Genomic DNA, 13,610 nt, shown 5'->3' on the forward strand with positions numbered 1-13,610 from the left:
GGTGATTATACAATTTACTAAGATCATGGTTAGTGAAGTAGATTTGAGGGTCCTCTTAAGAGAAGAACAAGGAAGAGAGGGAATTTCAGAGATTTGAGCCTAAAAAGCTGAAGGCACGGGCCAAAGATGAGGTGATAAAAACTGAATATGTACAAGAAGCTTGGAGCATTCAGGGCCTCTTCAATCTTTTCTTAATTATACATTAGCACAATTTTTAATTGTAAGCACAGCAGAGTCCCACACCATCATACTGAGCATGGGGCTAAGCCCACTGCTATTTACCCTGCTGACCCACAACTGTGCAGCGAGATACAGTTCTAATCACATCAAGTTCGCTGACGACACAACCATGGTAGGGCTCATCAGCAAGAACGATAAGTCAGCTTACAGAAAGGAGGTGAAATCACTAACGGACTGGTGCAGAGAACACAATCTACACCTGAACGTCAACAAGACAAAGGAGATGGTGGTTGACTTCAGGAGGACCACTCTCCATTGACCATTGATGGCTCCACCGTTGAGGTAGTCAAGAGCACCAAATTCCTTGGCGTGCACCTGGCAGAGGATCTCTCCTGGTCCCCCAACACCAGATCCATATCCAAGAAGGCCTAACAGCACCTTGACTTCCTGCGGAGGTTGAGGAAAGTTCAGCTTCCAACCTCCACCCTCACTACATTTTACAGGAGATGCATTGAGAGCATCCTATGTAACTGCATCACTACCTGGTTCAGCAACTGTATCATCTCAGAACACAAGTCCCAGCAGTGGATAGCAAAGACAGCTGAGTGGATTATTGGGGTCTCTCTCCTGCCATGATGGACACTTATAACGATTGTTCTTTGCAGAAAGCCATAAACCATGAAGGGCTCCACACACCCCTCCCGCAATCTGTTCTCCCACCTGCCATCCAGGAAGAGGTACTGAAGCATTCAGGTCCTCATGACCACATTTGAAAACAGGTTTTCCCCCAAGCCGTGAGGCTTCTTAACTTCGGGGACACAGGACCAGCATTATATTTAATGAGTGATATGTTATTTATGATTTGTTATTTATAAAATTTGTTTATAAGGTCATTTATCCATGTACATAATCAGCTGCATGGTCTGGAGAAATGTTATCTCATTTTCACTGTACACTGCAAGGTTTATGGTATGAATGACTACTTGAAACAGTTGACATCTCTCATGTTCCTTATTTTAATAGGTATCAAACTGCAGTGCCAGTAGATGGGAAAGGTTTCATTATAAGTGTTTAAGAGGGGCACTAAAAATTCCAATATGAAGATCATAGAAACGGGTGATAAGACAGTAGTGGAAAATATGAAGCCATTTGCAGAAGACCAGCTAAATGTTACTTCCACATTTATCCTTCTTATTGGACAACATGTGTACAATTTTTTTTTATCTCAGTAAACCTTTGAATATTACTAGTTTAATACTTAAAACTAAGGTGAAAGCTATAAATAATATAGTAAAGCAACATCAGGATTCAATTTCAAACTGCAGTGGCAGGAGTGAGGCAACAATTTCTGCTTTATTTATTTTCAAGATGGTCAGCTGCATATTTGTCAGCAATCCATCAATGCATGATTCAAATCCTAGAACTTCCTCCGCAATACCACTCTGGGAGAACCCTCAACAGAAGGATTTAAATACTTCAAGAAGGCTGATTATTAAAGCCTTCTGAAGGGCCATTAAAGATGGGCAATAAACATTGGCCATGTAAGTGCTGCCTAGATACAAAAAATAAATTAAAAACAAAATGGTGGGTTTGATGATGAGTTGTCTGGGCCTGAATGTAGAGTAAGCCAAACATTTTTTTTTGAGGGAAGATATTCAGATATATTTTTACATGAAACATACTTTTTTCCATCAATACTTACTGAACGAATCTAAACCTCTTCTGACATAATATTGAGTCAGTTATTTCATCTGAGAGCTCCTGAAGAAAACCTCTTGATTGGGTGCCTTGTCCTTTGGCTTTGTCTCATCTGTCATCTTCTAGTGCTTCCTCCCATTTGTGTTCTGACTCCATTTTGAAGAAATGGAATGAAAAATATGGGGAGGAGCTACATTGAGCACCATTTTAGGGGTCCATGGATGGAAAGAAAGGCTAAGAAGTTGTTATCTTTTGGAAACAGTGAAATACAATGTAGAATCCTTATTTGGTGGACAGCCAAGAAAAAGATTGATTTCCCTCATTTCAGTCACCATTGATGTTGCAGACAAGTTTTCTGGTGATTCATATCCTGTGGATTTAGTTACTTCCTGACCCAACATTTCATGAATGTAATTTTTTTAAATGCAATTTTGGTGTAACACATTTCAGGGAGAGCATTTGTAGATCTCATTACTCTCTTGCTTGCATTCAGCCACCTCCATGAAAGTACATGCATTTTCTAAAAGTTGAATCTTTTCTTCCTTTGGTGCAGCCAGTAGAGCCACTGTCTCACCATGCCCAGTGGCCAGGGTGCAATCCTGACCTTGGGTGTGGTCTACATGGAGTTTACATGATTTCCTGTGACCATATGAATTTCCTTTGGGTCTTCCAGTTTCACCCCACATCCCAAAGATGTCCTAATTGGTGTGTTAGTTGGCCACTGTAAATTGCCCTGTTTAAATGATAATTGACAGGAATAAGGGGAAAATTGAAGAAAGGGATTAACATAGGATTAGTATTAATGGGTAGATGATGGTCAGTAGGCTGAAGGGTCTGTTTCATTCCATGACTCCACTTTTACATTTCTGTTAACTTAACATGAACATTTCTATAGCAGAATTGATGGTTGCTTTAATGACCAACAATGCTTTTGGGTGGGACCATGAAAATTCATGATACAAAAGGCACTCTGTTTATCGTGGCCACTGTGGTTTCTGAACTCAGCAGACTGACTAATGAATTGTAAAACACAAAATACTAAATCCATTTTTCAAGTTCATGACCAATTTGTGACATGCAAAACATCAAGTAAACATCGAAGATTTGCTCAACATCAGGATCTTTGAGAAGAGTCATCATTTAAACATCCTGCAAGATTCAATGCATTAGAAAGGACGTTAAATGACCTGTAAGTTTTATTTTCCAACTTTTCAATATTTGAACCAAGGGTATACTTGTTAAAAGAATTTGAATGTGTTGCACCAAAAAATGGTAATTAATTAGATTGAATGCTTTTCTCCAAGTTATTTTACTCAATTAAATATTTTGATCACTTAATATAGTCCACAGTCCTGGTTAATAAGTCTTTTTTTTAAAACCGTAATTGGACTGATAGCCACTTGCTGCAATTGTATGCCATATATATCATTAAAGGGTTATCATTAAACTCCTTTGCAAAGGGAAAATTAGAAACTAAACAATTATAAAATAATCTAAGAAAGGCTTAACAGTAACGTACAGTAAAAATCCTTCCCCAATCCATAATGTTTTAAGCTTTGTTAATAAGTTTTAAGCATCAAGTCCATAAAGTTTTAACTCACTGCCTTCAAATGAATATCAGCTCCTAGATTTAAGGCATATTAGGATGTGTAGGAAAGAATTTTTCATTATTGAAGACTACTCCATTGAAATATCGATCTTAGTTGTCAGTCTTGGGTCAGAAGTAGCATTCTTTCCTCTGAGTCAGATGTTGTGGTTGATTCACACAATCTTTGAATGAAAATATAGGTTGACCAGAAGAGCATTTTTCTGTGGAATGCTACACCATCGGAGACCACAGATCCTCTCTTAACAATAGCTGACATATGAAAATAGAGGAAATTAATGTATGACACCCCCCTGAATCTTTCTTGTCATATTTCTCCATCAGTGACTGCAAAATATAGTCAAATGTAATCTGTGCAGGCCTTTGAATGGACTATAAAACTGAATTTTTGTAAATTTAATATGAACAATTCCACATTGCCTTTGGCACTATGAAAATTCATGACACGAAAATCTTTTTGGCATTAACAGGAGTTGAAGCGAGAGAATAAGAGTTAGCTGCTTTGAATAGTTGAGTGGTAGAAGCGGAGCTGCCATTATGTAAGTGAACCAGTGTTAGAGTGGGGAATTGAGGCATTGGATCAAGAGGCTTTGGCGAGAAGAGGCTGAGGTGGTAGTGCAGGTGAAATAAGGATAACCCTATCCATGAAAAAAAAAGATTCAGTTGGAAGGCACAGGTAAGGGAAAGTTTTATTTATCTCTTTTATCTTGTTTTCTCCACTTCATTAACAATGGGAATGGCAGCCAGGGTAGGGACATGCTCCTCTTGCAGAATGTGGATAGTCAGGGAAGCTAACAGCATCCCCGACAATTTTACCTGTGAGAAGCGCATCCAGCTGCAGCTTCTTATAAACTGAGTTAGGGGATTGGAGCTGGAGTTGGATGAACTCCAGATCATATGGGAGGCCGAGGCGGTGATGGACAGGAATTCAGGGATGATATTACACCTATTTGACAGGAAGAAGGTAACAGTAAGGAGAGGAAACAGGCAGGTAGTGCAGGGGATCCATGTTGCAATTTCCCTCAATAATGTATACCATTTTGGATACTTTTGGGTTGAGTGGGGGATCTACTAGGGACAATCCATGGCAATCAGGTCTCTGGCATGAATTTGGTCTTGTGGCTAAGAAGGGAAGGGAGGAGAAGGCAAGCTATAGTGATAGGAAATTCCATAGTTAGGGGATCAGATAAGAGGTTCTATTGAAGAGATCAAGAATCCTGGATGGTATGTTGACCCCCTGGTACCAGTGTCTGAGATATCTCTGATCGAGTTCACAGCATTCTCAGGGAGAGAGAGCAGCTAGATGTCGTGGTCCATGATGTGGGTAGGAAGGGTGATGAGATCCTACAAAGAGAGTTCTGGGAGTTAAGCCAAAGTTAAAGGACCTCCAGGATTGTGATCTCAGGATTGCTACCCATGCCACATGCTAGTGAAGATAGAAATAGGAGGGTAATGCAGTTTAATGTGGCTAAAGAGATGGGGCGGGTTGCTGTTAGGATCTCTTCCAGGGAAGGTGGGAGCTGTTCTGATAGGACTACAGTATTTGAACCTGAACTGGAAGGGGACTAATATCCTTGCAGGAAGGTTTGCTAGTACTGCTTTGATGGGTTTAAACTAGATTTGCAGGGGAATGGGAACCAGAGTGCCAGAGCAGATAGAGGAGTGGAGGAGAGAAAAGATGATGTGAAGACTGCATATAAAGTCAGAAATCAAAGTGTACATAGTGGAAATGCTCTTGGGGGGCATCGATTTCAAAGCAAGGTGTATTGTAAGAAATGCAGGTGAGCTTAGAGCATGGATTAGCACATGGAATTATGACCCTGTGGCCATTAGTGAAACTTGGTTGCAGGAGGGGCAGGACCGGCAGCTCAGTGCTTTAGGGTCCTGTTGCTTCAGATACAATAGAGCGAGTGGGATGAAAGGGGGAAGTAGGGAAAATATCATAGCCATGCTCAGACAGGACAGAGGTTATATGGGTGGAGCTGAGGAATAGGAAAGGAATGACCACACTCATGGGGTATTATAGACTGCCCAATAGACCATAAGAATTGGAGGAGCAAATCTCTAGAGAGCTGGCAGACAATTGCTGAAAACAAAGTTTGATAGTAGGAGATTTTAACTTACCACATATTGACTAGGACTTCCATATTATAAAAGCCTGGAGTTTGTCAAATGTGCTCAGTAAAGATTTCTAAGTCAATTTATAGAGATAGAAACTAGAGAGTGCAATACTGGATCTCCTATTAGGAAATGAGTCAGGACAGGTGACAGAAGTATGTGTAGGGAAACATTTCAATTCTCCATCCCAGTCCATCACTGACATGTCTGTCCATGGTCTCATGTACTGCCAGACTGAGACCATCCATAAATTGGAGGAACAATGCTTCATCTTCCGTCTGGGCACCCTGCAACCAGAAGCCATTAACGTCGACTTTTCCAGTTTCCATTAAAACCCCTCCCCCACCATCTTCCCATTACTCCTTTCTTCTAGTTCTTTCTCTCCTCTTTTCCCTCTGTCTCTTCACAAACCCAAAATCAAATCTCACCTCTCCTCTTATCATATCCAATTAAAATAATTTGTTTGTTGGTCTAGTTTCCTTTCTCTCACATTCTTCCACCTTTTTCTCTAGTCTTCATTGAGATGCCTTTTGCTTTTTGCTTGTACCTCAAAGAAGGGCTCAGGCCTGAAACGTCAGTAATAGATCCTTACCTCCTCTAGACGGTACGAGACTAGCTGAGTTCCTTCAGCATTTACTGTTTGTTTCTTCTACCAGTGGAAGAGAGGCTTTCTACATTTAGTTGAGAGTGCCTGAATGCCAGATGTTTGCTGCCATTTTATAGATTATGTTTCAGAGTTTTATGCAAGTATCACAATCACATTGTGATTATTTGATACAGGCAAATGTTGCAGGAAATGTGATATGTTAACAGGAATATATCCATCCAAGCAATATAATGAATTGTGTTCAGTTGGTCAAGTTTCCTGCATTTTCTTAGCATTCCAACTAGAATCTTGTATTTTGGCAAGACTATTGAAGACAAGTCAAGTTTATTGTCATCTGATTGCACAAGTACCACCCGACGAAACAATGTTGTCCGGCCCTTGGTGCAAAACATGTAGACACACAACCAGACATCACACTGTAGCAGCACTGATTTATCACAGCTTACAAACAAATAAAGAATACACTCACTCATTTTTTTCAGCATACCATGAAGTTGACTTATTTTAAATTATTCACTAGATACAACATTGCATTCTTTCGCTCCCTAAACACCACCCAGCTAAACTCCTCTGACCTTCTCATTGGATCACAGTCACACTGGTGAACCTGAAGCTCTCACTCTCCTCCAGCTGCATCTGAGATTCATCACCCAAATACTGACACTTAACATACCCGCGCATGCGTGCCATTACCCCTGTGCATCATCAGTGGCAGCCGGCACTGCTCCCAACGAAGGTAAGTATGTGACCACGACAACACACATACAGACAAACAATACATATTTAGGACAAGTATTCATATATACACATAAATAAAGATTGTTTCATAAATGTGAGAATCTTGGATGGTTAGTGTGAGCAGTTTCTTTGGTTGTTCAGCATTCTCACTGCTTGTGGAAACAGGCTATTTCTCAGCCTGGTGGTGCTGGCTCTGCTACTCCGATATCGCTTTCCTGATGGGAACAGTTGAAAAATGCTGCATGTAGGGTGGAAGGGGTCCTCAATGATTTTGCGTGCCTCCTCTGACAATGATCCAGTAGATCATGTTGATGGGGGGGTGGGGGGGAGGGAGGGAGGGAGACGCCAGTGATCCTCTCTACCATTCTTATGGTCCTGTGAATTGACCTCGGCAGCCAGCCAGGATGCTCTAGATAGAGCTGCTATAGAAGGTTGACATGATGGTGGCCTTTGCCCGCTTCAGTCTTCTCAGGAAGTGCAGTTGCTATTGCACCTTAAATAAGGAGATATTGTGTGTCACTAGTTTTGTTTTTTTTCACACTGTGAACCATATCAACCAAAATACATACAAACATTTCCCTCTTAAATATACACAGTGGCATTTTCTCCCCTTTCTTTCCCCCTACCTTCCCTCCCCCCTTCCCACCCTCCTCCAAAACCATTAAACATTCAACATATACAATACAATAAAACCATTAAACAATGTCATCACACAATGAAAATAAACAAGAAAAATGTGTCATCTACATTTACACACTGGATCAAGTCATTTTGTCTTCTTATCATTTTAGGGGGTGGAGGTCTGAGGCAACCCCTCTCTCTCTGTTATGTTCCATGTACGGCTCCCAAATTTGTTCAAATAATGTGACTTTATTTTTTAAATTATATGTTAATTTTTTCCAATGGAATACATTTATTCATTTCTGTGTACCATTGCTGTATTCACAGGCTCTCTTCTGATTTCCAAGTTGACATTATACATTTTTTTGCTACAGCTAAGGCTATCATAATAAATATTTTTTGCACTTCATCCAGTTTGAGGCCTAATTCTTTACTTCTTATATTACTTAGAAGAAAGATTTCTGGATTTTTTGGAATGTTTTTTTGTGATTTTATTTAATACCTGATTTAGATCTTCCCAAAACTTTTTCACTTTCTCACATGGCCAAATTGCATGTACTGTTGTTCCCATTTCCTTCTTACAGCGAAAACATCTACCTGATAATGTTGGATCCCATTTTTTAAAACTTTTGGGGCATGATAAATAACCCGTGTAACCAATTATACTGTATCATGCGTAACCTTGTGTTTATTATATTCTTCCTAGTTCCAGAGCATGACTTTTCCCATGTTTCATTTTTTATCTTTATGTATAAATATTTTTCCCACTTTTGTTTGGGTTTATAGTTTATTTCATCATTTTCCTTCTCTTACAGTTTGTTCAAAACATGTTGGTTATAAATCTTTTAATTATAATGTGTCTGTAATCACATATTCAAAGCTGCTTCCTTCTGGTAATCTGTCTGTTTCCCAATTTATCCTTTAAGTAGGCTTTCAGTTGATGGTATGCAAACATTGTACCATGAATTATTCCATATTTGTACTTCATTTGTTCAAATGTTAATAAATTATTTCCCAAAAAACAATTTTCTATTCTTTTAATTCCTTTTCTCTCCCATTCTCTAAAGGAAAGGTTATCTATTGTAAAAGGGATTCGCTGATTTTGCATCAATAATAATTTTGGTATTTGGTCATTTTTTTTTCCTTTTTAAGTGAATCTTCTTCCATATATTGAGTAAATATTGGAATACTGGTGAGCTTTTATATTGTACCAGCTTTTCATCCCACTTTGGACTATCTTAGTCTGGTTTTTCCCTTGTCTGATAAAAATCTGATAAATACCTTAATTGTGCTGCTCTATAATAATTTTTAAAGTTTGGTAACTGCAAACCACCTTGGTTGTACCTCTCTGTTAATTTATCTAACGCTATCCTCGGTTTCCACCCTTTCCATAAAAATTTCCTTATTATTCTCTTTAGTTCATTAAAGAATTTCTCTGTTAAGGGAATTGGCAAAAATTAAAATAAATATTGTATCCTTGGGAAGACATTAACTTTAATGCAATTTACCTTCCCTCTCAACGTTAGCGGTAATTCTTTCCAATGTTCTAAGTCTTCCTGCAATTTCTTTATTAGTGGCTGATAATTTAATTTGTACAAGTGGCTTAAATTATTATCTAACCTAATACCTAGGTATCGGATTGCTTGTGTTTGCCATTTAAATGGTGATTCTTTTTTAAATTCTGTATAATCTGCATTACTCATTGGCATCACTTCACTTTTATTTCCATTGATCTTGTATCCTGATATTTCTCCATACTCCTTCAATTTCTTATGTAGTTCATTTATTGATATTTCTGGTTCTGTTAAGTATACTATGATGTCATCTGCAAATAAACTGATTTTATACTCCTCTATTTTTATCCTTTTTATTTTATTTTCTGTTCTTATCAGTTCTGCCAATGGTTCTATTGCTAAAGCGAACAGTGAGGGAGATAATGGACATCCTTGCCTAGTTGACCTACATAATTTAAATTGGTTCGATACATATCCATTTACTGTTACCTTCGCCAATGGTCCATTATATAATGCTTTAATCCAATTAATATATTTTTCTGGTAGAATGAATCTCTGTAATACTTTGAATAAATAATTCCATTCTACCCTGTCAAAGGCTTTTTCTGTGTCTAAAGCTACAGCCACTGTTGGCTTCTTATTTCCTTGAACTGCATGAATTAGATTAATAAATTTACAGACATTATCCACTGTTCGTCTTTTCTTAATAAATCCAGTTTGATCTTGTTTTACTATTTTTGGTACACAGTTGGCCAATCTGTTTGCTAATAATTTTGCTATTATCTTATAATCTGAATTAAGTAGAGATATTGGTCTATATGATGCTGGTGTTAGTGGATCCTTCCCCATCTTTGGTATTACTGTAATTATTGCTGTCTTACATGAATCTGGCAAGTTCTGCGTTTCTTCATTCTGGTTCATTACTTCCAGGAGAGGAGGAATTGATAACTCTTTAAATGTTTAATAGAATTCTATCGCGAATCCATCTTCTCCAGGCATTTTATTGTTCGGCAGCTTTTTTAATATATCCTGTACTTCCTCTATTTCAAATGGCTTTATTAGTTTGTTTTGCTCCTCTTGCAATTTTGGCGCTTCAATTTTAACTAAAAGCTCTTCTATTTTAACATCTTTCCCCTTGTTCTCAGTTTGGTATAATTGTTCATAAAATTCCTTAAAGTTCTCATTAATCTCCATTGGATTATATGTAATTTGTTTGTCCTTTTTCCTTGATGCCAATGCAGTTCTTTTAGCTTGTTCTGTTTTAAGTTCCCAGGCTAATATGTTGTGATTTTTCTCCTAGCTCATAATACTTTTGCTTTATTTTCATTATGTTCTTCTCCACCTTATACATTTGTAATGTTTTGTATTTTATTTTTTTGTCCGCCAATTCTCTTTTTGTTATATCATCCCTTGTTGCTAGTTCCTTTTCTGAACTTACTATCTCCCTTTCCAACTGTTCTATTTTCTGGTTGTAGTCCTTTTTCATCTTCATTACATAACTTATTATCTGTCCTCTAATGAAGGGTTTCATTGCATCCCATAATATAAATTTGTCTTTCACTGATTCCGTATTTATTTCAAATTACATTTTAATTTGGCGTTCAATAAACTCTCTAAATTCCTGCCTTTTAAGTAGCATGGAGTTTAACCTCCATCTATATGTTCTTGGTGGGATCTCCTCCAGTTCTATTGCTAATAACAGGGGTGAATGATCAGATAGCAATCTAGCTTTATATTCAGTTTTCCTAACTCTTCCTTGAATGTGGGCCGACAACAAAAACATATCAATCCTTGAGTATGTTTTATGCCTACTTGAATAATATGAGTATTCCTTCTCCCTTGGGTGCTGCCTCCTCCATATATCCATAAGTTTCATTTCCTGCATTGATTTAACCATAAATTTGGCCATTTTATTCTTTTTGCTAGTCTTTTGTCCAGATTTATCTAACAATGGATCAAAATTAAGGTTAAAATCCCCTCCTATTAAAATATTCCCTTGGGTATCTACAATCTTCAAAAAAATATTTTGAATAAACTTTTGATCCTCTTCATTAGGTGCATATATATTGATCAAATTCCAAAATTCTGTATATATCTGACACTTTATCATTACATACCTCCCTGATGGATCTATTATTTCCTCCTCTATTTTGATTGGGTACATTTTTATTAATATAGCTACACCTCTGGCTTTTGAATTATATGATGCTGCCGCTACGTACCCTACCTAATCTCTCTTTAATTTATTATATTCAACTTCATTTAGATGCTTTTCCTGCACAAATGCTATGTCTATTTTTTCTTTTTTCAGGAAATTTAATAGCCTCTTTTGTTTACTTTGGTTATGTATTCCATTAATATTTATAGTCATATAGTTGAACATGGCCATCTCATATCCTGTTTACACCTCATTTCTACTTCCTCACCACCACCATCCCCCTTTTCCCCATTTTCATCTCTCAATTTTCCTTTTTTGAACTCAATGTATGACAACACATTTAAAACATAAAATACTTCAACAACTCCCACATCTAATATTCCCTTAGCCCCAAATATTCCCCCCCCCTCTGAGTTGCCCCTTATCCCTTGCTGGGCAACCACAACTCCCCTTTCCATTTTGATTGCGAACCTGCTCACAAGCATCAACTGATTTTGCAGTGATGTTATTCTCTCCCACCCAACCCCCCCAAGAAAAGACTTTTTTCTTCACATAGAACAAAGCTCACCCTCTTTTTTTTTCCCCTTACTTCCTTTCTTCCCTTTTCTTTCCCTTCTTTAGTTCTTACATATACATTATTTTTACATCTTTATATGTATTTTGTTACCGTTCTTCATTCTTGTGAAATCTCTTCATCTTCCTACTGTCCTGCAGGCGTTCTGCAAATTCTTGTGCTTCCTCCAGATCTGAGAACAGTCTGTTTTGCTCCCCAGGGATAAATATTTTAAGCACAGCTGGATATCTTAACATAAATTTATACCCTTTTTTCCATAGGATTGATTTTGCTGTATTAAACTCCTTCCTCTTCTTGAAGAGTTCAAAATTTATGTCTGGGTAAAAAAATATTTTTTGACCCTTGTATTCCAATGGTTTTTGTCTTCTCTAATTTTATTCCTTGCCCACTCCAGTATATTTTCTATTGTCGTATATCTCAAAAATTTTACTAAAACGGATCTTGGTTTTTGATGTGTCTGTGGTTTCGGAGCTAGTGTTCTGTGTGCCCTTTCTATTTCCATTCCTTTCTGTATTTCTGTCATTCCCAGGACCTTTGGGATCCATTCTTTTATAAATTCTTTCATATCTGTGCCTTCTTCATCTTCCTTTAGGCCCACTATTTTTATGTTGTTTCACCTACTATAATTTTCCATCATATCAATTTTCTGAGCTAACAGCTCTTGTGACTCGTTAACTTTTTTGTCACTTTCTTCCAAATTTCTTCTTAAGTCATTCACTTCCATTTCTACAGCCGTTTCTCGTTCTTCCACATTTTCAAATCTTTTCCCTATTTCTGTCATGACCAGCTCTAATCTATTCACTTTTTCTTCTGTACTTTTCATTATTCTTTTAATTTCACTAGATTCTAATGTCAACCATTCTTTTAATGCTCTCATTTGTTCTTGAAAATTTTTTAATCTATGTTCTGTCCATCTGTTTTACCTTCTATTTCTCTGTGCAGATCTTGGTCTTCTTCTGTGTCTGTACCTGTGTTTGAGTCTTCTTCTTCTCTTCCTTGTATCCGTGTCTCTTCTGACTTTCCTGAGGAGTTGCTTGTCTCACTTTGCTGGGCTTCTTCTTGCTTGGCCTCTTGCTGTTGGTCCTCTTCTTCTGGGCTACTCATCTGTTGGAGCTCCTGCTGCTGCTCTTCTTTCCTTTCACTCCTTTTCCTGTCGCTTTCCTCTTCTTTCAGCTGAGAGCCCTGGTGTCGGGCATCCCTCAGCTGGTCGCGTTGTATTTGCCTGCTCCTCAGCTGACCCCCCTCCCATCGGTGTTCTCCTTTTCCTTAGTAAGCACACTGCGCACTTTTGTTTGGCTCAAAGAGCCATTTTTGCAGTCCAGCATTCGGGGGATCGTGACTCTGCGGGTTCATCACCAACCTTGGAGAATGGGCTCTCTTCTCCATGATGGCTCCCTGTTTCTTCATTGCAGTTAAGGCCTTCTCCTTTCTCTGCCAGTGTCTTTTCTTCTTTTTTGTGTGTCACTAGTTCAGTGAGCACCATAGAACATAGTGCTCTCCATTCTCTCTACTACGGAGTTATTGATGTGTAGTAGAGGGTGGTCGTTCCTGGTCTTCCTGAAGTCCACAATGATTTCCTTCATCTTGTCCACGTTGAGACTTCAGTTGTTACTCTTGCACCATTTCCCACGATTTTCCACTTTATTTCTGTAATTTGACTTATCTTTGTTGCTGATGAGGCCAACTACTGTTGTGTCACCTGCAAACTTGATGTCTCTGTTGGAGCTGGATCTGGCGATGCAGTCGTAGGTCAGTGGCATGAACTGGAGTGGGCTGAGTGCATAGCCCTGAGGTGC

At 38.2% G+C, this 13,610-nt stretch overlaps 1 protein-coding gene across 1 annotated transcript in view; it reads left to right on the top strand.

The window, feature by feature from the left end:
- morn2 (MORN repeat containing 2) overlaps positions 1-13,610 on the top strand; it is a 137,133-nt gene that overhangs the window by 33,438 nt on the left and 90,085 nt on the right. The gene's annotated exons all lie outside the window — the stretch shown is intronic.

This window comes from Narcine bancroftii, chromosome 4, assembly GCF_036971445.1.
Source record: "Narcine bancroftii isolate sNarBan1 chromosome 4, sNarBan1.hap1, whole genome shotgun sequence".
Taxonomy (NCBI): Eukaryota; Metazoa; Chordata; class Chondrichthyes; order Torpediniformes; family Narcinidae; genus Narcine; species Narcine bancroftii.